This window comes from Lepisma saccharinum, chromosome 21 (genome assembly GCF_977018435.1).
Source record: "Lepisma saccharinum chromosome 21, izLepSacc3.1, whole genome shotgun sequence".
Taxonomy (NCBI): domain Eukaryota; kingdom Metazoa; phylum Arthropoda; class Insecta; order Zygentoma; family Lepismatidae; genus Lepisma; species Lepisma saccharinum.
Genome location: NC_139249.1, coordinates 16,738,253 through 16,765,255, shown reverse-complemented (window position 1 = coordinate 16,765,255; position 27,003 = coordinate 16,738,253). Strand labels below are relative to the sequence as shown.

At 38.3% G+C, this 27,003-nt stretch overlaps 1 protein-coding gene across 1 annotated transcript in view; it reads right to left on the bottom strand.

Annotated features, from left to right (window-relative positions):
* The window catches only part of LOC146004304 (uncharacterized), a 68,513-nt gene extending 46,403 nt beyond the window's left edge, over positions 1-22,110 (bottom strand). Inside the window, exon 1 of the mRNA XM_083143040.1 lies at positions 21,993-22,110. The gene's annotated coding sequence lies outside the window, so the exon portion shown is untranslated. The remainder of the gene's footprint in view (positions 1-21,992) is intronic.
* Positions 22,111-27,003: the final 4,893 nt, after the last annotated feature.

The following is a 27,003-nucleotide window of genomic DNA, read 5'->3' as shown; positions in this document are numbered from 1 at the left end:
TTGAAACGTTACGTTTAGTTTATATTTTTAATAAAATAAATTACTGCCTTGGTCAGCATATTTAGTTTTTCAGGAAACAAGGCTTAATGGTATTACATTTGTGAAGGAAGCCCAGAAATGTAGAATACGACAGCCGTTTCGTGATGTCACAAGAAGCGACATCTGCCTATAATGTAAACAAAGACGACTAAAATTAACACTACAACGTGGTTAATACAAAAGTAGGCTAAATAATGGTATAGAAAATTAGACGACCACTATCGCAGGGCCGGCGGAAGGGGCGGGGGGCGAACCGTGCCGCCGCCCAAAGCGGCAAAATTGGATGAGAAGAAAAAATAAGCCTATTGAAAACTTTGAAGTTATAATATTACTGATAAAACTTGTTCGAAATAGGCTCAAATTTACTCCACATAAATGTAGTGAGCAAATATCTACAAAACATTAATCTCGATGTGATAGATGCTGTTAGATATCTTGCAAATATATCAGAGCACTTCGAAATAAGAAGTAGTTATGAAAAATTCCAGTTACTTAGTCAGTGGCGGCGATTGAGTTCCAAAACCAAGGGAGAGGGGGCAGGGTGCCAAAATTGGTGGGGGAAGATAGTAAATTTACCTTTGTAGATAAGGTTTAGCATAGTGCGGAGGCACAAGTGGCGAGAAGTGGGGGGAACTGCCCCCCCAAATCGCCCCACTGTACTTAGTTAATGAGAAAGAATGGCATCAAATTTAGATGTAGACGATCCAAAGATAGGCAATTTGCGATTAAAATTAACCCATATGCCATCTGGTGGGATTTTCAGGAACTACTCTAAGTAGGATACGTTGTGTTGAAGTCGTTTAAAGCATGGGGAATATGCGAAAGAGTAAGGCCTAATCTTCAGTTTTTTTCTTTCTCTAAATTATTTTATGGGTCAGAACAAATGAAAAGTTTTGATGTGTTTCCCACCCGTGGAATAAACAAAATGAAATCTGTTAATAAATCAGGGAAAACGTAATTGATTTGACAGAAGATTGGCAAGGGAATAACACTGTAATTTGGCAAGGAAATTACGAAGAATGCAAGAGTCTGCTCACTTTATTTTTGGAGAGAGAAATAGAGATTACCAAGCTTTATATTGTACTTTATAGATAGGCCTATAACTTTTTTTTTTCGAAAGGCCATGAAGGCTTACCCAATGCATCCATGTATTATGTACGAGTCGATTAAGAGAGAAGATGAAAATAGTTTGAGAATGAATTAATGTCAAATGTAACCAGAAAGAGAAAATGGACATGCTAATGTTGCTGTTTCATTCAGTACGATGTCATTTTTCAGTGAGGATAGTCTGGTCATAAAATCGTGAATATTAGTAGGGGAAAGTGGGGCAAAGCGAAATAAGGGGCAAAGTGAAATGATCGAATTGCCAAGCACACACGCAGCGCGATCTTTTGGTTTGCTGATGTATTGTCACCATCACGTACAGGTGCATCTCCCTCATAGGTGGTAGCACGCGACAACTTTTCCTCCGGCTTCAGTAACAAAGAAAGTGTTTGGAGCACATGGTCTTGTAATATTGGCGCCCTGCTTCGTTGCACACTGAGAGGTATGTATTTTGTTAACATTATTCTCTTGATATTTTTATCATTACTTATAAAGTCATGCATCATGTGGCAATGGCAAAATGTGTAAAGACGAAATAAATTAAATACAAATAATTTATAAACCTGTACTGTGTGCCAGGGGCAAAATGAAAGGGGCAAAGAGAAATGTTATTCCACTTTGCCTCGGGCTACAGTTTCTCGAAGTATCTAAATAGTAATGGTTAGATTTTAATACAATTCCAATAAAATTGTGTATTATTTATGTTACATCTTCTTGTTTCAGGCAAGATGGTACGTAATTACAAACGCACAACTAATCAGCAATCCTGGACAGAGGAGTCTATGGCTCTAGCTGTAACAGCTGTAAAAGATAATATTATGAGTTTCCAGAATGCTGCCGACTCATTCGCCGTTCCTGTTGCCACGCTGTACCATCGAGTAAATCGAGACGGTAAGAGTTTCAATTTGTATTATTTAATACATTTTATTTTTGTAGAACTGCAGCTTATGGATATAGCCTAGTGCATTTTAGTGTGTACGCTAATAAGTTTCTCATTGTTTAATATAAATCAAATCGTATTGTGAATGTGCAGAAGGCCTAAGTAGGCTTAAGCAATTATGAAGACATTTATCCTCACTGTGATACCAACTCGAAAACATTAAAGGTGTGACCTAATTTGAAACAGTATTGGATTGAAAAAAGAAATAATGAATATATTAACTTTATTTTTATTACTTTATCTGCTATTAATTAACATTATTAAACAAATTATTGATAAAAGGCCTACATGCGATGAATAATGTAGCTAATAAAATGTATATCCCCCCCATTTTTGACATCAGAAACCCAGCGTGGGGACCACACCCAAGACTGTCGGATTTAGAGACTAGTTTCCTAACCACTGTGCCATGAAGCCTGCTGTGCAGCTCATAAATCCCAGCTGATTGGACTGTTAGTTTTTGATTAAAAATTACCTCGTAACATTGTATAAATTGATTCATGAATGGTCAGTAGGCTATAAACATTCCATCCGTATTTGAAAGGACCTACACGTGTGGACCTACACTGTAACACAGGATAATGTTTGGAAATGTTCAGTCTTGTTGTGAAAATTGAATTGTTATTAGTATAAAGAGAAATAAAGTAAACCAAAACAGACATATTTGAAGGTTCGAGTGACAAACGTAATTACATACAATAGGCTGATACTAATTGTATTAACACTTTTTTTCTTTATTGCAGTGGACGTTGACCAGTCATGTGAGAAACGACTAGGAAGATTCAGGACGATTTTCACAGAATCTCAGGAGGCAGAATTAGAGGAACATGTCATTCTTATGGAATCACGACTATTCGGACTCACGGCGAAGGATCTTCGCTGCCTGGCGTTTCAGTATGATGAGTGTAATAATATTGCACATCCATTCTCTAAGCAGTCTGGAATGGCTGGTGTAGACTGGCTGTATGGATTTTTGAAACGTCATCCTGCTTTAACACTTCGAACTCCAGAGTCTATTTCTCAAGCTAGAGCCTCATCTTTCAACAAGGTAACTGTAGCTAAATTTTTCGATCTCCTTACAGCACTGATGGACACCCACAAGTTTTCTCCTAGTCGCATTTATAATGTCGACGAGACAGGTATGAGCACTGTTCCCAATATAACTTCTAAGGTTATCAGTTTAAAGGGTAGGAGACAAGTTGGACAAATTTCATCAGCAGAAAGAGGAACAACAACAACTGCTGTGATCTGCTTTAGTGCAGCAGGATACTACATTCCACCTCTTCTTATTTTTCCACGTGTTAGAAATAATCCAGTCTTTTCCCATGGAACACCTCCAGATACGATTGTTCATTGCCACCCTTCAGGCTGGATGCAGACAGATATTTTTACGAAGTGGTTTGATCATTTCATCCATTGTACCAAACCTTCCGTTCATGATCCTGCACTCCTTATTCTCGATGGCCACGCGACCCACACAAAGAACCTTCAATTGGTCCTAAAGGCACGCGACAACCACGTGCATATCCTGTGTATCCCTCCTCACACGAGTCATAAACTCCAACCTCTAGATGTTGCCTTCATGGGCCGATTAAGCACATTTTATTCTCAGGAATGTGCAACGTGGCTACGTAATCACCCAGGAAAGGTAGTCTCTATAACTGACGTTGGTGAACTATTTGGGAAAGCGTACATGAAGGCAGCCACCACAGTGACCGCAGTAAATGGATTCAGGTCAACTGGAATCTGTCCTTGTGACCCCAACATCTTTCCGGAAGAGGCTTTTGTAGCTGCAGAAACGACGAACAGACCACATCCAGGTGAGGACGATGTAATTCCAAACCAATCGGCAGTTCCAGGAGAGGCATCAGCTGGTCCATCAGGAGTAGGAGTACAAATAGTTCGCGATGAGCCAAAAGTTCGTCCATTTGACGTCCTAACGGTACAGCCACAACCTAGCACTTCATCAAAAGTGTGTAAACAGGTGAGCCCTAAGGAGATCTTGCCTTTGCCTGCAATGATAAGGGACAACAGTATCCGAAAAACATCGAGAAAGACAGGAGTGACAGCAGTTTTGACTTCTAGTCCTTACTTGACAGAGCTGAAGGTTCATAACTTTTCAGATACAGGAAACAGCAAAGATTCATCATGTAAGAACAGGCCAGCGCGTAAACAATTGTTTGGGGGTCGAGCTCTAAGCAAGGGTAAGAACTACCAGTAGGCCTAGATGATGAATCTTCTGATGAGAGTGACGAAGAAGAGTGCATGTTTTGTAGTGAGCCCTTTTCAAGATCGAAGCCAGGTGAGGGATGGATCACGTGCTCCAAGTGCAAGAAATGGGCTCATGACGATTGCACAACATTTGATAATGAGATTGATGATGAAAACCATTACATTTGTGACAATTGTAACACATAATTAATTGTAATGTTTCACAATTGGTGTATTTCACTTTGCCCCAATTAGTTTTTCACTTTGCCCCATATATGGGGCAAAGTGAAATTTTTGCAGTGTTTATAAATATTGTATGTCTTTCCTAAAGTAAAGATGGCTACATCTCATTGTTTTTATTATATGTAGCCAACATATGTAGGTATTACACTGTGTATTTACATTTGTTATTTCTGTAATTACATGTGTTTCAAATATTATTATTTGTTAGCTATTTCACTTTGCCCCACCTTCCCCTACTATTAAACCAGCCTTCCTCTTTCGAGAAAGAACTGCAACGATATGTTCGCAATTTTCTCCTGGTCCAGCTTTTCAAGTTACAGTCCAATTTCAATTGCTTTATTTTCAAATAATTGCCTTCCGAGAACCCCAGTTCCAACATGAGGTGCAGATGATACAGCACTGCTTTGAAGAACCAGTGCATATACATTAGTTTCGTCTGCGTTTTCCGTGTTAATTTTGCCTATCATAATTAAATGCTTCGTTCCCAGGACAGCTTCACCTTCGTTAGAGTTCCTGGAATTCGCATCGCATTCGCAATATTAAAAATATCGCGTAATTTAAACGTTTCTACCATACCAGCCATAAAAACACGCTGCTATTTTGTACTGCTGCTGAATGTAAACAAAGATTTATCCTACATAAAGCGACACTAGCGCTCAAGTGGTAATTTTAAGGCAGTAGTTCCCGTATGACGAAACTGTTGAAGATCCGAGGATGTTACAAATCTTAAGAACAGATGAAGACGAGAAAAATGCAAGTTTATGACTAGTGGCACAGGCGCCGACTCCATGGGGCTTGGGGGGGCTCGAACGATGTGGGGTCAGAGCCCCAAAATAATTTTGCTTTAGAGGATCTAATGTATTATTTTGCTTCTCTTGTAAAGTTTACTCTGTATTGTGCAACATGAACTTAACTTTAAATACACATTTGAAATGTTCTAGACCATCAACTTTGGGGGGGGGGGGGGCTATGACCAGAGACAGCAAAACACATGACTTATTACTACTAAGTATGTAATTATGAGTATTGTTAAAATTTTTACTAAAAAGAGTTCCAAAAGACGATGTGCATGAACTAGGGTAGTGGATGAGACTTTTGGGCTACAAATGGCTCTAACATGACATTCAGAACGAGATCATTGATATATTAGGGAGATCTGTTTTGCGCTCCGTGGTAGCAGATATCAAAAGTCGGGAATATTTTGCTATTATGGTTGACGAAACTTGTGAAATATCCATTCGTAGACAATATTAATATTCTGCATTAGAACTGTGAATAAAAATGTTGATATTTTTGAGGAATTCATGGGCTTTTACGTGATTCCGAACACTGAGATCAAAACTTAAAAAAGGGAGAGAGTGAGTCATTCATTAATTTATTTCAGTGATCAGAGCCCCCCTCTCAATAATTTTGACAAGTCGGCGCCCCTGACTAGTGGGAATGAATGTACAGGTATTCACTACGCTGTTCAAGCTGCTCAACTCTCTTAGAGCTAAAATAATCACGTCTAAGATATGCTAATAAAAATCAACTTTGTACCGTGTTTGCGGATCTTCAACAGTTTCGTCATACGGGAACTACTGCTTCTTCGCGATTAAAATTAGGTAGTGTCTGCTGCCACGTTCTTTTTCTGCTAACCTCAAAAGAGACATGCGCGTGGCAGCAGATTCGGTCTTTGTTTTATCGTGATTTCATCATGCTATGTATTCAATTACGTCTGTAACACATACTGTGAAGTTTTAGCGATTACTTACACAAAAAATGTTTTAAGATTAGGTCCCTTAGCATTCTTCTAATATAATAAACCTAAATGCTCTCGTAGTTAGTTTAGGTTCTGTTAGCGTTAAAATAATATCGCTAAATGCTTTCTAAAAAAAATAAATTATTAGCATATCCTAGACGTGATTATTTTAGCTCTAAGAGAGTTGAGCAGCTTGAACAGCGTAGTGAATTTTTCGATTTCTTGCTTGATATTAGTAAGCTTAAAGACATGCCATCAGCCATATGAACATAGGCGTCGGGAGGGGGTTCGTCGATCACCCCTAGAAATTGGCATAGTTTATTTCAAGTTCGAAAAAAAGTTTTGTCAGATCTGGAGCTCGTTACTTTTATTGTTAATTGAAGAAATAACGACCAGTTAATATTCGAACAGAATAACCAAAGTAAAAACAGCGTTATATCGAAACAATTAGTGTAAAATACAGTAACCAGGTTATGTTTTCATATTTTACCATTTAAACTAAAATAATAAATGGTTCTGCAGTTTTAAAAATTCCAAAAAAAAGTGAGTTCTATCAGTCCTATGGGGTGAGGCGAAAGAACAGAACTTTATTACTAAAATTTTCCCAAATATTTATATTTTCTTGGACAGGTTATGCAGAAGTTAACAAAATAAAATAGCTATGCATTTCAGTACACTAACTGTATGAACTGGATATTCACTAATTCGGTGGATCGATTAGAAGTCTCTCCACAACGATATAATAATAATAAATTTGGAAAAAAGTGGGTTCATTTTCATTGGTTTATAATAGTTATTATATCATAATAATCATGACAATGATAATAATAATGATTATTGTTGTTATTTCTACTAGTCAAGTTTTATCAATGGCCTGACCGTCCATATAAAAATCTTTTGTCTCAAAAGTGTACAAAACTTGCCTGTATATTAACACATGAAGGTTCGAAATATATTTACCCTATTGATTTAAAAGATGAACTGAAAGTACTTTAAGCTACCATAAAACATAATAGTGCACTAAAGAAGACCATACGAAAAATAACATTACATGTATTTTTTTACAAAAATCCAATCGTATCATAAGCCTTCAATGGTAAAAATATGAGCCCAAGTCTTCAAGGCATTTCTTTCCTAATACTTGTTACTTTTAAGATACGTACACTACATAGCCAAAAGTCACTGGACACCCAGTGCTGTTCATTCCAAAGACACCAGCCAACTAACTAAAATGTCGGACCTCTCTTCGCTTTTATTACAGCTGGCTGGTGGATTTTTTTCCATTCGTTTTGTGGCCTCCTGAATAGTGCATGGGTAATTTTCGGTGGAGTGGATCTGGCACGCAACCGATGCTCGATTTCATCCGAAAGATGTTCTATGGGATTGGAATCGGGGCCTTGAGCTGGCCAGCTATGCACATCCACCTGATTGTCCTCAAACCACAATGCAATGGACCCTGCTTTATGGATAGGGGTATTATGATCAATGATGCTGATAGAGAAAAGGGACCCATTCCAAACTGTTGCCACAGTGTGGGCAGCATGCTCTTGTCTAAAATGTCCTCATAAACACCACTGTTCATGTTGCCATTGACCAAAACTAATGGCCCGAGCCCAAACCCAGGAAAAACAGCCGCACACCATGACACTACCGCCACGTTCAGTTAGGTGTCCGGTGACTTTTGGCTATATAGTGTATAATGTAATAGTAATTTAGTGTCGCATTTTTTAAAGTTTTGCTGTGGTAAAGACATCCGTTTGTTCAATAGTGTAAAATTATTTATTCTATTTATTATTTTATAGTTTGATGTTTTACTTAGGAATATATTGATTTTGATTTTCAATTTCCCGTTGCTGCTTAATGACCGGGGTGCACGGCAATTAATCCGTCTGCACCAGAAATGTAATTAATCTTCCACTGGGATAATGGCGACTGCGAAAGAAGAAGACTGACGATGGAAGGAAAGTGATAAGCAAATTGGAGAAACCATCCGCGGCCCTTATTGACTGACTGAATAAAAATCACAGGATTTGAATCTGCGACCTCTCGAATACGAGTCCGATTTTTTTAAAAAAATCACGAGGTGTACATGTTCCCTGTTTAATGTTTATAATGATGGCATTACATCCCAGGTGTGCCCACACCCCCTGATGCAACAGTCTTGATGAAAGATTAATTGATTGACTTGGTATATTTTACCTCGCCTTTCTGCCGCCTTCGATTAATCGCGACGATGATATGATGAAATTGATTGATTGGGGCGTGTCTAAAGCAGTAATTCTCAGCGGCGTTGCTAGGCCCTGGCGTCAATTATACCGGATCGCGAGAGGTTCTCCTGAAGTTGCGACTTGCAGCCCGAGCTGGCAACCACCTGCACTCGTTCGGGTTTCGACTGGTATGACAGGAAATCCTATCGCGACAGTGGCGGTGAGCAATCTAACAGGGGGTGTGGGTCGTTGCCATAGGCGCCGACTCCATGGGGCTTGGGGGCTCGAGCCCCCCCAATGTTAATGATGTGGGAGCAGAGCCCCTCAAATAATTTTGCTTAAGAGGATCTAATGTATTATTTTGCTTCTCTTGTAAAGTTTACACTGAATTGTGCAACATGAACTTAACTTTAAATACACATTTGAAATGTTCTAGACCATCAAATTTGGGGGGCTGAGACCACTAAACCATCAACTGTGGGGGGGGGGCTATGGACGGAGACAGCAAAACACATGACTTATTACTATATATTAAGTATATAATTATGAGTATTGTTAATATCTTTATTAAAAAGAGTCTCAAAATAACGAGGTGATATGACAATTATCCCAGTATGTTGTTTAGTGAATTGTGAACAATTTGAGGTCGTAAACAACATTCAGGCAATATTGATATGTACGATATTTAGTTATCCTCGAAATCTCTTCCTCTAGTCCAAAGAATAAGGGGAAAATAATTATAAAGTCTTTGAGTTTATTTAACACTGGCTTACAGTAAAGTACGCAAGGAAAGCTTATGAAAAGTCTGTATTGCGAAAGCGGGAACGGCTATGATCAAATGCATTATTGCTAAAGCACGGCGGGCTATGTGTTTATTTATTATTGCAAAATTAATTTTAAAAAGTAAAATATTGTAGTAAGAACAAAAAAGTAAAACTATTTGCCTGCGATTTGTGTTAGCATTTATGTAAATAATTAAATAAAACTGTTAAATATTGTAAATATTCGCTATTTTTATGGGTACGTCAACACTAAGGTTCTTTGCACCCGTCACATGTCCTTTCTTTACAAGTCTGTTGCGGACATTAAAACACACCCATGCCCTCGCCGGGACTAGAACCCGAGACCTCCGGATCAAAGCGAGTTGAGCCGACCACCCAACACGCTCGGCTACCGAGGCCGGCATAAAACTGTTATGTTGGCCTCTTAATGTAAATACATAGCCTACTTTTAAATAAAAATGTTAAATGTTATCCAAAAAACAAATGAGCAGACACACGTTTTTCATGTTACATTTCATTTGCATGAGGAATATAATAGCTGCTTAAAAACTGCTATAAGAAGACGTGATTTTTATTTATAAAAAAGGGAGGGAGTGAGTCATTCATTCATTTATTTCAGTGATCAGAGCCCCCCCCCCCAATAATTTTGACAAGTCGGCGCCCTTGGTCGTTGCTTTACGCCTCCAAATTGGGTATAAATGTTCTACGGTTTCGTAAAATCGTCTTAAATCCCGGACATATAAAGCTGTACCATCGTAACTTTGGCCTTGGAATTTACTTAACGAAAGCCCCTTTTCTTCCATCGGTTTGGCTATTTTTTTTCTAATCCAGAAGGGCTATGATCTTTAATTCCTAGGAAACAAAGAAAGCATTCCTCACAGTTAAACGCGACATTCTCTTCACACGGCCTTCCACATTAATTGCGAGAAATTGACACACTAAAAAAAACCTGACTCAACTGATTCATTTTCGGGAACGAAAAAGTTATCTTTATTCAAGACAAGGTTAAATTAAGTAAAAACGCCCAAGTAAGTTATCGTGAAAATTTGAGTAAATGATGTAGATGAGAAATACGAAGATAATTTGTACTCTTTCTTTCCGGGCCCTCTTAGGCGTGCATGAATGTTAGGCCCCTTTTATGAATGTTTGATTTTTCGCTTTTAAATAGCAAGATGTGGCGTGGCGTTCCTTGACCATAAAAGTTGTTATTCTTTTTTGTTTGTGGAAATAATTTGAGAATTGTCAATATACCTGATTGCAAAGTTGCTTTTTGCCAATAGTTACATTTGTTAACTTTTATCTGGCCAAATGCCTCCCCGTAATGGTAACGTCGTCGCCTTGTAATCAAGGTGTCCCGGGTTCGATACCCTGTGGAGGCACAGTGATTCGGATCCCACTTGAAACTGTAGGTCCAGTCTCGATTAGCCTTCCTGTGCATAAAGTGCACTTAAAACAACAAATCAATTATCTGACTAAATGCGTTTCCTCGGTGGCCGGGCTCCTTTAATGCAGGAGTCACGACCTCCAAGCCGATTGTTCTAGGCTCGAGCACTACTTGGGCATGGGTGTATCTCGTCATCCGTTTCATCATCATCCACATCGTAGCGATTAGCCTAAATAAGAAGAAAAGCAACGATTAATGTATAATACTTGATGCTTCATCGAGAGTCGAAGGTATTTGTTCTCTGCTTAATAGTTTTAGTACGAGTTAACAAAAAAAAGCGTATGAATTGTGCTGAGAGTTTAAAACTAACTAACTAACTCTCTAGCCTTCTTAAACCCGAAGGTTCATGGCTGCAGCAACACAGGCCTTCCATCTGTCTCTATCTTGAGCAAGATCTATATACTCTTTTCCATACCTACCGATTTCCTTTAGGTCCATCTCAACGTTGTCCCTCCATCTTCGTCTTCCTACAGGTCTCTTACCATCAGGTTTCCCGACAAGAATCCTGTAAACTCCTCTTTCCTCTCCCATTCGTGCCACATGGCCTGCCCACCTAAGTCTTCTTGATTTAATTATTCTAATAATATCTGGACACGAATACAAATTATGTAGTTCTAAATTATGTAACCTTCTCCACTCACCTGTCTCCCTCATCCCTTTTAGGTCCAAATATTTTCCTAAGGATCTTACTTTCAAATACTCTCAATTTGTGTTCCCCTTTCAATGTAAGGGACCAAGTTTCACACCCATATAATACGAGAGTACAGGCAATATTACTGTTTTGTATATTTTAACTTTTAGTTTCTTAGATATTAAACGAGAAGACAAAAGTTTATGAAGAGAGAAGTAACATGCATTTCCTGAATTAAGCCTACTTTTTATTTCCTCTTTAATATAATGTTCATTTGTTAATATTACTCCTAAGTATTTGAATTTGGAAACTGGTTCAAACGAGTTGTTATCAATAATTATATTTTGATTATTACGTAACATTTGGTTTCGGCCTGTAAGCATATATTTAGTTTAAAAGTTTAAAAGCATATTAAAATCATTGTGTATTTGGAAGTAAACTGTGATAAAATATGCGATTTTTAAAAAAACTAAGATCGAAAAGTGAAAAAAGAAAGAAAATTAACCAAAAATTCTAGATACGTAGCCATAATACAAAAGACGCTGCAAACTAATTTTCTGTTCGATTGTATGAAATAAAACTTTTCTCTCTCTCGTACCTGGCTGTAACCTTCCTGTATCGATTCGTTGTTGATTAACGTTTCGCTGGCTCCAGCAGTGAGCGTACACATGCAATGCGAAGAGTTCCTTTGCTTGGGACATTTTTGTCTTCTGTCTTCATTATACCCACTACTTCAACATACAGAACGCTCAAATCAAATCTTGTCATGCAAGCGGGGATTGGATATTTTGTATGTAAGTATATTTTATTCGTATATATACACATACATGCTCGTATATTTGTTTATAATGATACGAATATTTCAATGTTGCTCAATATGCTCAAATCAATATCATACTAATTTGTAGCAAGTTTTCCCTTTCGTTAGTTGCTTGTAGAGCCAGGAGTGTAGCGTGCCTTAGAGGTAAGTTAGGAGCATTTGGAAGTAATAATGGGCGTAATTTGGGGGAAAACTTTGGGGTAGAGACAGAATCGAACAAAGGTTTTAACTTTAGGGGGCGGGGGAGGAGTCGAATCGAAAAGTTTTCCATCCCAAAATAGCGTCCACAACTAGTTTGCTATATAACAGGTACAGGTGAGAAATTATAAAAAATAATCTTATTTCATTGTTCCTCAGGTCCAAGGAGGTAAACTTGTAAATGTTAATAAACCTGACTTTTTGCGGGGGGAGGGGGGCAAGTGACTGAGTTACTGCATGAACGAAGTACTAACTGTAATTGTAACCCATCATTTACTTTTAAAGGCAACATTCCAAACGCTGGAATTTAGGCGTGTGTTGCACAAAAGTGTTGGTGATGTTATGATATGGGCAGATAAATCACTGCGTTGTACGCATGGACGTCCGGAATGGGGGGGGCACGCCCCTCCCCCGGAAAATGAAAGTCAACCAAAAATTATGTATTTCACACATATAATTTCATTTTAGCCACAATAATATGTGTTAATTATTGCATTAACACCATAAATTCAAATTTAATCAATGTTTTTAGGGAACTACACTCTTCTGGAGGGAAATGTGACTTGTTTGCCCCCTCCCTGGAAAAAATCCTGCGGACGTCCATGGTTGTACGCTATTCCCTCTCCTCCCCCATCAAAGTAACAGGGTGGGTCACAGCCCATTTAAAATCAGTCTTGTCCACTCTGCAATAGGCAAATTTCGTGTTAGAAATAAAAATAGATAATGATGAACGAATATGCATTATTCTTTGAAGATGAGTCCTACTTAAATCTTTGACAGCCATACTGTTCCAATGGCTCTTACCAATGATCCGCAAGTCACACTGTGCATTTTTACCGCTGCTGCTAATCCTGGTCGGTTTGACGGATGGAAACATCACGCGAAACGAAATCAAGGCAGGATTTCCAACCTTCTTACATTTGTGGCACTCTTGGAAATGAGATTAGAAACTATAGGCACCCTTTTTGATTTCTTTTTCGAGTTTTAATCTTAAATCGAAGTGGTATATGCTATCAGGAGCAAGTTAAATTTATGTCCAATAAATACCTAATCCACTGCCAATGTTATTCATTTATTGAAATATAATGAAAGGAACAAACATCAGATTAGAATACAGTTTACTAACAATGGAAATCACTTAAGAGTTTTGTTTTATTAACGTGCGACTTGCGATTGATATTTAGAGTACAAATGTTTGATATCAGGCTTTACAGTTGACAACGAAATACACATATCATCCTCAAGGTTACGGAGTCTATTTCTTGCTTTGGATTTTATTGTCGTAGCAGAGAAGGCTTGCTTGCACAAACATGAAGTTGAAAAGAAAACAAGTACATCCGTTGTTTTCTTCGCTAGGTTCAGATACTCCTCTGACAGTCCAAGTCAAAAAACAGCCACCGCTGCCTCACTCTTGGTGAACTTAACTTTGAGTGTGGAATCAGCGCAGATATCAACGAATTCATCTCGTTCGCAAGCTGTGAAATCTATTTCCTCCCCACTGCAGTCGAGATTCTCGGTGGAAAAAGTTGGGCCATCTTGAAGTAATACCTTACTCTTAGAGAATACTTAATTCGGCTGAATATTTATTTTCATACTTCCTAACGATACTTTTTTTTTTGCTTATCCATAAAATATTTCGCGGTTAAAAATCGCTGACCTACGGTGTTGCCGCACTCACCGCTGTGGCGCAGATAAAAAGTCTGGGCGGGCGATCTTATTTCACTTTTAGTTATAGTCATCGTCAGAATGTGACATCAAGGGGGCTCAATTTGTTGCAATTTTAGTTCGTCTCGAGGGCGATCACTGAATTTTAATTGTTACTTGTTTAAGGCTGGTTTACATTGGTCGAGTGAGCGGGAGAGTTACTGGCCTGTCTGCTCGACTCGACCCTTCTATGGCGAGTAGCTGTTTACACACTTTCTACTAGACTCCTACAAAGTGGGATAGTGGCTGCAGCTGTTTGGGTCGTTGGCGATTTAAAAAAAAAAGTTCTGAAACGGTTTACACTTTCTTCTAACGAGAAATGAACACACTAATGCACAAGGACATGTCTGGAAAGAAAACTAATTTCCTTGATTTTTCTATTTTTGACCGTTCTTGGTTGTACGACTTGTAAGTATGTAGAAAGTAAATTCTTTATTTTTAATTTTGCTTCCCCTACGCCAAATGCATCAAGTCTCATCTCCTACACGCCCGTAGTTTATTCTGTTTGTTCCTATAATCGACACAAATTCCATGGACACACACAACACAGACTATACTCCGTCCCAGCTAACTGTGGAGCAGGCGAACGAAATCCAAGTCTCTGTGCAAGTAGTGACGCGAGACGGTTCCACCAATGAACACGTGAGAGGAACGGAATTGCGTGGAGTGGGGCAATGCGACTGAAGTTACTAGCCTTCCCATCAGCGTCTACTGCTCCGCTCTGGCCAATAGATATCCCTCGCTTCTCTGACGCTATGCGCGGCCTTGCTGGGAGGGTATATACTGTCCTCAGAAAGTGTTTACTTTGACCGAGTGGTCTGTCGAGTTTACGCGCGAGTGAAAAATTCTATGGCGGAAGAAGCAATTCGGTCGAGTCACTGTCCTCCGTGGACAGCCACTCTACTGTCCTGACTACTGGAGCTACTGGCTCCAGTACTCTCACTGGTTGTTTCCACGAGGAGAGTAGCTCGCTTTACGCTACTCGCTCCGGCTACTCTCCCGTCTACCCGACCAATGTAAACCAGGCTGAAGCGTGGAGATAGACCTTTTTACAGGGTTGGCGTGTTTAAAACATCCTGTTTCAAATGTTTAAAACACATGCCTATGTTCTTTCTATAAGTCTCTAAGCCACTCCTAGAATTGTACATGGATGATATGGTTTTGTTCCGCACTTATTGTGAATGCCAATGTATTTTGAACAGAGTAGCTGCAATGGAGATAATTCTGGGAACCGTGGAATAGTAGAACTTCCTCCAACAGTCTACAAGCGAGATTTACAGGTAACGCAAATACAGTGATCAGAACGCTACACTTTAAAAGTAGCTTCGCTACATCTACTCTTCTAAAATGTAGCTTCGCTACAGCTACAGCTACATTTACCAAAAAGTAGCTCGCTACGCTACTCCTGTTCACTACTCGCTACTTCGGTACTTTTTGCTCTACTTCTGCATAAAAAACTTAGAAACAACCATGTGGATATTAAAAAAATCCCCTACTACTGGTAAATAGATTCTGTTATTTATTATCATGATTCCAGTCATTCGATAATTTTGATAGCCGTGTTACTTCAGTTACTTATTTTTACTATAGTTTTTGAGAATAACATACCTATGCAAGTGGCATTTCAATTCGAATTTGATATATGAATATTGCAATTAGGGTGTTACCCAAATTAATGATTGCAACTATACACAAATGAATTTGGTAGGATTACGTATTTATGTTCACATCAACATATTTTTCTTGAGAATAAATATTTCATTTTTTAATAGACTGATATGAAGGCAGCATTTTGAATGAAAAGTACCTGGGGACCTTTGTTTACAAAAGGGTTCCAGGTTCGATACCCAGCTGAGGCACATAATGGCTCAGATACAGTCTTGATCAGCTTATCTATTCATAAAATGGACTCAAAACAAAAACTAGGAAAGACGCCAAGTTGGGAGGAGGGGATCCTCCTGTTCCTCCATTCCCCACACTCCTCATCATTCATCATTCTTCCTCGTTCTCACAATTAGCCGAAAGTGGCAGAAAGCGACTATAGATAAGAGAATAATTAAATAAACCATTCATCCTCATTGTCATGATTGAGAAAAGTTGAAGAATAGATGAGGAGATAAACAGAAGAGGACAAATGGGTGGAGGACTATATCAAAGTGTTCGAAGATTAATATGGAACAGGGATGTACCTATGAAATGCAAGAAGGTAATATATAACACATACTATGTGCCAATAATTACGTGACATAGAGAGACAAAAATAGATGCAGGTAGTGGAGATGAAATTTTTAAGGAGTCTATGGAAGAAGACTAGAAGGGATAGAATAAGGAATGAGGAGATCCGACAGGCAGTGGGTGTGGTGAAGCTTCAGGATAGGATAGATCAGGCACAGATGAGATGGTTCGGGCACATGAAGAGGGTGGATGCAGAAAGACTACCAGTAAGAGCTTACAATGCACCAGGAGTGGGAATAAGGCCAAGGGAGAGACCAAGATGTCGGTGGAAAAAGCAGATAGTGGAGAGTGTTAGGAGAAGAGGACAAGATTGGAATACCGTGGAAAGGGAGGAGTGGTGGAAGACCAGGAAATAATGGAGAGGCTTGACTTCTATGCCGACCCAGTCAGAGGCAGGAAATGGCGAAGGATGATGATGATGATGTCATGATTAGCAAAAGTTACAGGAAAGTGACGCAAAAGTAGAAAAAATACATAAATTTCAAAACTATGTATATTAACTAAAGAAAATTGTAGTTTCTGCAGGAAAGTCAATAACTTGTACGTACTTTATACAATATGATACAATATATTGAGGAAACTGTCATGTAAACCCGAGTGTTCTAAACGTATTGTAATTTTAAAATTTGTGAACAAATATTATCGTGAAAATAATTGTAATTCCAGAAACTCTATCATTCTTGTAACAATACTGATAATGATCAATGCTGTTAACGTACTGAGCCATTTATTGCTGGCACTACTCCTTGTCAGTGCAGTGGAAAATCCATCGCTCATTTTTGCACTGCAAGTTGTGTATTACACAGCAATTAATGACATTTTGGTGTCTCTTACACCATGGATATCCACAGGATTTGTTCCGGGGGTGATGCAAACAAGGCACTTTTTTCCAGTGGTGTAGAAAACGAGGCATGTTTCTCCCCAAATTGCGATGCAGCTAAAAAAAAACGTAGCTATTAGCTGGAATATATTCATATATGTCAGTTAGTTATCCGGATATCTGAATTATTCAGATACTAATTAAATAACATGCAGATATATGTAATGTACAATCTAAATAATCTGTATTTCCATGCAATAGACTTTGTCTTTATGAACCTCCTGCAAAAGTAAGGGTTATTGTCGATTTTTTCTGACGCTCTTGCCACATTCAAAATTCACCTCAAAATGCTGAAAAAAAATGTAGCTGTAGCGAAATTTTAGCTACAACTACAGGAATTTTGTAGCTTCGCTACCCCTACAACTACAATTTTCAAAATGTAGCGTCGCTAGAGCTACAGCTACAAATTTTGTAGCTAGCTACTGTAGCGACGCTACAAGTAGGGTGCTACTTCTGACCACTGCGCAAATACAGCCTGTTTCAGGGGTTTGTAGAGCAACGCGCGTATGACGGTAGAGGAGGAGAGAAAGCGAGTGAATTGAGAAAAGCAGTCCGTGCTGCTGCAGCCCTGTTGCCTCCTCATACAACTCCTTTCCCTCTAGCACGTTCATTGGTCAAGTTCCCTCGAGTCACTGCACTGCTTGCGCAGAGGACTTGTTTTCGTTCGCTTGATCACACCATTGAGTTTGTCTTGAAATTCTAGCCCATTTTCATACTTGATTGATTTGCTTTATTTTACTTCGCTTTTTGTGCCACTTTTCGCTAATTTGCGAAAATGGATATGAGTGATGATATGATGAATGGACACTCACAAACATCCATGCCCAGCCAGGATTCGAACCCAGGACCCCTGGCATCGTAGCGCGATGTAATCACCACTCCACAACGGGGGGCCGGCCCCCTTTTTCATACGCCACATGCCCACCTTCTCATTTAAAAAACTGAGACTGAAGTTGGCAGATTTCAAGATGACCACTATGTTGGTCACACACCATATCCAGCTCACTGTATCAGTATGTTTCATTCGTGTTTCCCCATCCGCATTTCATGTAAATGGGTGTTTCCATGCTTATGGTTCGATCCAACTTGAAACTACATGTCCAGTCCAGCTTTTGAGTTCAATTCCACCTGCACAGATTTTCACGATTGTGTTGGCATCAGGGCACCTACACTCTACACATTCTTTCAGAAATAGAAATGTGGACTTAAGTAATAGCCAATTTTTATCTATACAACTAAAACTAGCAATGTAATAATATGCATTCAAATCTGTTGTTACACTGAATAGTCCAATCTTCTATTTTTAACCCCTTGTGCCAGAACAATAAAAGCTCTATGTACCCGGATAATTGATAATTTGACATTTGTGAGATACGCTCACAGTACAAAGCCAGCATTGTTGAGATATGCTAAGTTGCATCAATTAATTAATTGTACAAACACACCTGGAATATTAGAAAAATGAAATGAGAAAATATGTTCAAATAAACCTTCTTCCAATAATTTCTTACAGAATTATGCCACGCTGCATAGTGCCATCTTTATATACTTTAAGTATCGAAGCTCTAGTACCTTCAATCAACAAGGCTGCATCTTCATTTGACTGGGACAATAGGAAGATTCAAAAAGCACTAGGAAAGCTACGTAAGTGAAGTAATCTTTATGGTTTCGTCAGTGTGCACTTGAAGCCATAGTTTGAGTCCAGGACTGACCAGATACAACTTTGAACCAATACCCATAACAATAACAATACTCGTACACCCAACGGCAAAAGAAACAGTAGGCGAATTGTCCATCACCATTTTCATTCGGTCTGTATTGCACAATATGATGATAATGGATTGAAATAAAGACGTCAATAAGCAGAGGACAATGCCGGTTTCGCACCAGCATAATTTCATTCCTTAAAAAAACACTGGATATAGAATAAAAAGTAATGAAAATAACGATGGACAATTTGCTTACCATTATCTTTGCCATTGACTGTACCAATACTGTTGCTTGAAAATTGTAAAAATTAAAAGTTGTTCAAAGTATTGATTAATATTAATAGGTGAGTGTTTCACTCCGATTATAAGCATCAATTTACAAGAGTTTTGCTTCAAAATATTCAAGAATTACCAATTACATCAGTATATTAAAAGGCACTGGCATGTATCACAAACTAAAGTTTTTTTACACATTACTGGTGAAAAATTAATGGAAACTTCTAATCTTGCATAATTTCCAGCATAATTAGGCTGTGAAATTGTCATTTTTGAAGACCCTAAACATCACAAAAGTATAATCTGGTATCAGTAAATAAAACTGATTCATCGGCATTGACTCAGCTCTATTTGAGATTGTGTTATTTTTCTATTCTAATTTTCTAGTCTCTACTATGAATTACATAGATATGGAGAGGAAAATTGAAACTTCGGACATCAGATCCTAATGGATTCAAATATCAGATCCCAGATTTAGATTGAATATCAACCTAAATTCTCTAGGTCAGGCTTGAGCAACTTTTAGTTGTGAAGGACAGTGAGCACTCCCGTGGGGTTCGATCTTTCTACCTCCACATTACACAAAGGTGATTGACAAAGCCTCCTGCCTTGCTCACTCCCTCCTTTCCGTCCCTTTTACATTGCTACAGTACTGCTCCTCGCCCTACAGTACACATGTGCATTTGGCAATTACAACAGGTTGAGCAGGCCTACTGTTGGTATACCATACTCACGAGCAAACACATATGATGAAACTGAATCACTATGTAAAGAAAGTATCAAATTTCAAGATGGAAATAATAATACATGTTCTGCCTGAATTAAATAGAACCAGAGATCTAATTCAACTAGGTGGATAACTTGAAAATTCCAAAAACTACAGTTATAAACTAATGCATCACGTTAACTCTATTTTCAGTTCATTTGCATGACACAAGTTTTATATTTCATAGTCACAATCAGCTTATTTGTCTTTGAATTAGAAATGATAATCTTTGGAAACAGTTGGAGTGGAATAGATATACATATATGCAGGGGTAGAAAAACACAGGGCACCCATTTGCAATGGCACCTCAAAGTTTTCACCTGGCACCAAGGGCGATTTCTTCATGTAGGAAGTGAGGAACTTCCTACAGTTCATTTATACTTATTTCCAGTTCTCTACTTTTTAGGAGTTTCATAATAATGCACGTTATAAAATTATTAACGCAATACGTACAATTGACTAGGTTAGCTACTGTCAAGAGTTGACTGCTGTCGCTCGCTCCAGCTGCAGCCCAAAGACGATGGACACAGGCTTTGCTGCCCCGCCTGAGGAACCTTGCTGGGAGCACTACAGATGGGTGAGGAGTGGAAGGGGCAGGGGGGGGGGAAGGTTGCATTTTTTAAAGACCCAGCGAGGAAGCACCAAGAGTTTCCTCAATCAGTGATGCTAACCCCAGCAAAATGGTACTAAACCTAGAACAGTTTGATCTTTGTTGGCACCTGGCACCCTGCTTTTGGCATAATGGTAAAATCTAGCATAATCTGCAAGGTGAGTATCTGGGAGAGGGAAATCTAATTCAAAGCAATATGTTTTCAGGAAATAAAAATAAAATTATGTCCAAATCTTATTTCTACTTCACCAGCGGACATGTTTCAAATAAAATAGTGTGTGCCTACCCAGTGACAAGCTTTTTACAACCATGTCATGATCAATCCTCTATCTCTTTTTTATCATGTTCGTGAGGTAATTGTATGGCAGGAAATCGATAGAAGGTTGGGGGTAAACAAACAATTTCCTCAAACCGTTTCAAGTTCTAGGCTGAACCCATTTCGTTTGTTGAGCCATTGTACACAATTTTGTGGGAAATTTACAATATTACATACTCTAGTGAATAATAAGTAACAAATAATTGAACTTAAAACTACAGTTATCCGAAAAAATAATTAATAATAAAGAGCACAATTTAGAAGCATTTATAGCATAATTTCAGAGTTCAAGGAGCACTTTTTATTATCCTCAATTCACACAACGACAGGGAGGGGAACAAAATCAAAATTCTTGCAAAATCTAAAATATCGCCAATGCTAATTTTGTAGGTTTTTATAGGTTCACATTAAAATATTTCATAGTTCAAGATGGGCAAGGACCCCTTGTCCTACCTTGTGCACGGGTCTGCAGCTAACATTCTAAATGCAATGGATAGTACAAGTAATACGTGTGGCATTAATTGAATGCATTTTTCAAACCTTCCTCGGTTTAACATAACTTCTTCCTACACCATAAAAAAGCCACGAGTCGCCACTGCCTGGCACCTTAATTTTCAAATTCAGTTGTAAAATAAAGGCTATACATATTGCAATATTTCGAGTTCGCTTCTGGAAATTTCTGTTACCTTTTTTTAAAAATAATGAGTACAGTATGCATCTTTTTAATGTTTTGTGTGTTCTCTGTATCACACGTATCATTCAATTTGAATAACAAACATGAATTTTAAAATCTGTGGTGATACAATAGAGTCGGCCACATATTATAATGCGTAGCATAGTAATTCACGCTGTTACTGGTAGAGCCTTCTTTAGGAAGGTCACTCCGGTGCAACAATTACTTACTCTTAATTCAATCTTGTATTAATTAATAAATGAAATGTTCTAAGACCACATTTCAAAATGTGTAGCTTTATCTTAGTTAAATTCATGACTTTCATAGACAGTTTTGGGAGAAAAAAAAAGGGCCTGACTCCAGCTTAAAAGGAGCTGGCGCCTGAATTATTTTAAGTTTTTCTACCCCTGCATATATGTAAAGTAACTTTATTAATAGACTATAAACAAGGCATTATACATACCTTACTGATTTTCTTCCTGCAGCAGGAAATAAAACAACTTTAAAATTCCATTAAGGTAGGTTTAAAGGTTTAAAACTGAGGAGCTGGTAATCTGGATAGCAGGTCAAGAAGGTCCAATATTTTTTGCATTTTGCTTTTTCCCACATTTATATAGATTCATCCTATCTGTAATAAAAATATTATAGTGTACACAACACACACATCCTGTGGAATGCATTTTTTTCTTTCATCATCTTTTATCATTTCAAACAGCTGAATCATTACTTGAAGATGTTATGAGACATGTCTACTTCATCAGATCAAGACGTGACTGCTATAGGTGGAAAGAAGATTGGAGAATTTTCTTCCTTTCGAAAATAAAATCAGCAATTTTACGCTGGGATGAGGAACATCTACAAGCTCTTTCCAAAAGATGTAAGGTAAGGAACCTGAACTTATGCATCATCTTACGTAGGGTACATTTCTCGCTTTTTACCATGTACTGTATTGGATTGATCATTGAAAAATTACAAAAGTAAAAAAAAAAAGCATTACACTGTACAGAATAGGCATTCACAAAACACAATAAGCAGGTGCTAGAAGGATGTAGCCATCTGTCTTGTCTGGATGTGCCAACGTGAGCTTACACCAGAGTCAAGCCAACTCCTGGCCCCCATTCACAGGGCAGATTGGGTATTTTGACAAAATTCTGTTTCTTAGCTGGCCACTTGGGGGGGGGGGGGAGGATTCTAAGGTTGCTGCTTGTTGAACACAGGGGAGCAGCAGTAGGCCTAACCAACTGTTTGACTGCAAGTTTGTTTGTAGGTAAATGCGGCAACAGTGGGTCACTGCTATAAAGGTAGGTCCCACGCTGGGAGTTAGCTAGTTGCCGCTCCACGGATGCCTCTACCATAAAAGGCACTGTATAACCAGTAATCAGTAATATAATATAATATATATAAAGTAAAGTGCTCCACTATGCTTTGCACCATGCCATGAAGGCATATGAGGGGTGTGGAGTTAGGGTCCCACCAGGGGCGGTCTGTGCTTTCTGCAGCAACGGAAGCACATGCCATAAGAAATTAAAATACAACAATAATAATAATAATTTCCTGGTCTTATTTGAAAGTTAATGCCATCCACCCTTCCTTCTTTTGGGATTTGAACCCAGGAGCCCTGTTGTCATAGCTCTATGTTAACCACTCCGCCAGAGAGGCCAGTTTAACTACACTTTTAAACTATTACGGTATTATCAACATTATTATCGTTATTATTACTATTTATTTCTATGAATGTATTTCAGTCTTTAAATGTCTTGCTTAGTATTTCTGTGTTCCCAAGTGTTTATTGAAATAGGTCATAAATAGGGAGCGGAAGTTGATGACCTAAAAAATATAGGTATTATGACCTATAGAATGTCCTAAAAAATGGGGAAAATGACGTAAAAAATTCAAAAAATGACCATTAAATTTGTTAGTTTCGGGTTAAACATTTAAATGAAAAGGAAATTAAACAAAATGCAATCTCCTTATCTGATCTTATATTTGAGTTTGCTCCAGATGGACACCGGGTGATTTCCCCCGACACAACAAAGACTGTCACCAGTCCAGCATTTCTTTTGCTCGTAAATTACAATCCTGTGAGATATATATTTTACCTTGGTGAATAGACTCGAGAATATTACCAAAATTAAAGAAGTGATAAAATATGACGAAACAATACACCGAATATTGCGAAAAACTACGGAAAAATGCTGAAAATCGGAGAAAATTACCTAAAACCTGAAAATTGGCAAAAAATGCACTTTAAAATTACTTCTTGGGTTCTAGACGAAGTGTAATATTGTGTATATTTAATGGGCATCGTGTCCGAGATGTCAGAAAAAATATGACATTTCATCAACTTCCGCTCCCTAGTCATAAACCAACCAACCAAAATCTAAATCCACCTTACATCAATTCTGCGGATCTAAAATGTCAGTTTTTCCTTAAAATTTATAATCTTACACATTGGTATGGATTTAGGAGTCAAATAGCGAGCTGCAGCTACATTTTTTGGCATTCTGGATCAGTGTGTATTGGTCTGAATTAAAATGACAAACGTCGAACCGTTCATTTTGGTTTAGTTTTTACACCCAGTGAATCAGGCAGTAGTCTACCGCCAGAATAATCCCTTCAAAACTTCTTGAGCTCAGACCTTGTTCCAAGCGAGGTTCCCCCTGGAATGAGTTCTGTGAATTCATTCACGACTCATTCCCTTCATTCCATGGAATAACTGCCCATGGGCCCCACACTTTCTTGATCACGGCCGAATATAATATATATAATTGATTGATTTGGTGTTTGAAGTGCACTTTATGCACAGTAAGGCTAATTGGGACTGGACCTACAGTTTAAAGTGGGATCCGAACCACTATGTGCCTCCACTGGGCATCGAACCCGGGACCCCTTGATTGCAAGGCGACGACGCTACCCCTGCGCCATCGGGGAGGTACTATAATATATATAAATGTAAATAATAGTCTTTCAATAGACTTGATTTCTCCTTGAAGGCAATGGCTTTTTCAGTTTTCCTTTCTTCTTTCTTCGACAACAATTCAACGATAAGATCACAGTTTTAGAATTCTACTTAAAAATACAATTTTTGCAAATAAAAGATTGAGCTACTTGCTTTTCTGCATGAAAACTTGCATGTCTTTAATTATGATTTTCTTCTTAGGTTGGTAAAATTATGAAAGTCCATGGGAGTAACTACATCTGTCTTAAATTCTATTCCAGAATGTTAACTGCGTACTTGTCTCTCAATGGGATGACTTTAAACCAAATTCTTTGAAGCTGCTGCCTCCTACAGTAGAAACATTGGACTTTGACGGTGAACTGTTCTTTAGTGGACATAACTGTGCACCGTTCACTCAAGAACGCCCTCAGTGTTGGCTTTCCGAGGCAGAATCTCTCTTAAGGTAAATTAACTAATCATTAGAGCCCAGAAGTTCAGGCATTTATTTTGGTTAAAATAGGCAGGCAAATAGGCACCAAAAACAAAAGAAAAGGCACAATAATCCGAAAAAAGTTGCAAATTCCAAGTCACTTATATGTATAATTTCATTGCACGTAACTACTAATTCTTTTAAACAGTTTTTCACATTAATAGATTCTGTCAGAAAGAATGCCTTTTCATAACAGTAAATTATCTTTCTACTTCGACAGAAGTAATTGGACCTCACATGCTATTCTCGGTAAATATGCGATATCGCCCGGACGGATTTCTTCAAATTTACAGGAGAAAGTACTTACTGAAATGAGTTTCTTTAGCATTCTTTCACGGGAAACTAAAAACTTCATATTTGAATGCTGCCGAACAACAATTAATCACTTTTTACATAAGAAACTTGCATTGCCTGCCATATTATGCCATTGTTTCCATTGTATGCGTGCAGATGGTGAGAGCGTCGAAAGTCACACCGTCTCGTCAGTGTTTCCAAACGTGCATTTTTTTTACGAGAATTTTTTTTTTTTTTAAACTATGCTTACCTAACCTAACCTAACATTGCCAGAAATGGTTTTTTGGGCTATCGTGAATGGTTTTTGATGACATAATAAACACGAAAGTAGGTATTTTTCGGTTAAGAAGGTTGAAACACTGCATACCCACTCCAAAACGACAAAACACAAGCACGGCACGATGATCTATGACGAGTGCATGCCATATTGTCTGTTACCCAAGCGGAACAAGGAAGACAAATAATCACTCGCAATATGAAAAGTTGACACTATTTTATGGAAAAAGGCATAACTTCACCTTAAAGAATGTTCTGCAATGCAGAAAAGGTGAGTACCAGTGGTAAAATTAAGGAAATAAATGAGTTAAAGGTGTCCGGGCGTTGTCGCATATTTACCCTATTCTCTAACAGGCTATTGTAGCCAGATTCATATTATGAAGAAAATAATTTCCACATTTAAGAATTTCAGAAATTGTTTTCAGATTTTCCCCTTCCTCAATGGGTTTTTAAATGCTTTAGTGTGATCCATACTATATGCATCTTTGTTATATTGTAATGCTTTTCTATAACCTTTTGCTACTTGTAATTGTAATTGTAATTGGATTAGTCAGGAATTGAACCTGAAAACTACAGTGGAGATATTCAAAGTTGACCACTTGTTGTGTTCGGTCATGTCTTCAATACTAGTGTTCATTGTCTTGTCAGTGTAACATGGTACATACGAGGGTCACTATTTATATTTTGAGCCTTGGCAACACTGATTGAAGTTAAGTGCGATTTGACGTTTGCACGGAATCGTCTGGCATTATTGACCATAATGTACTTCAAATGTTTTGTCAATAGCTTCATTTGTGTTGTTTATGTTGCCTTGGAGATTGCGCGACAACAATAAAATGGAATTAACTCGTGAACATTTTCGTGTGATGATTTTTTACGATTTTCGACGTGGATTATCAAGACAAGAGTGCATCGATCAACTTACTTCCACATTTGGCGATGAAGCCCCATCCTTTGCCACTGTGAAACGCTGGTATAACGAATTTAATCGTGGCCGCCATTCGCTCACCGATGAGATTCGCGAAGGTCGTCCAAAATCAGTTGTTGTTCAAGAAAACATTGATGCTGTGCAAAACCTAATACTGCAAGATCGTCATGTGACATACTGCAAGATTGAGGCAACCATAGGCATTAGTTCCACCAGCATATATAAAATATTACATGATCATTTAGCTGTGAGAAAGGTATGTTCTCGTTGGATCCCACACAATATGACAAAAACTCAAAAAGACGCTCGCGTCAATTGGTGCAAACAAATGCTCAATAAATACAATCGTGGTGCTTCAAAAGACGTATATAAGATTGTAACAGGTGACGAATCATGGATATATGCACATGAGCCGGAACGTAAACAGCAGTCGACTGTATGGGTGTTTCAAGATGAACCCAATCCAACAAAAGTTGTTCGCACTCGAAGCACATCGAAACAAATGGTCGCCTGTTTTTTCGGGAAAACTGGTCATGTGGCAACTGTGC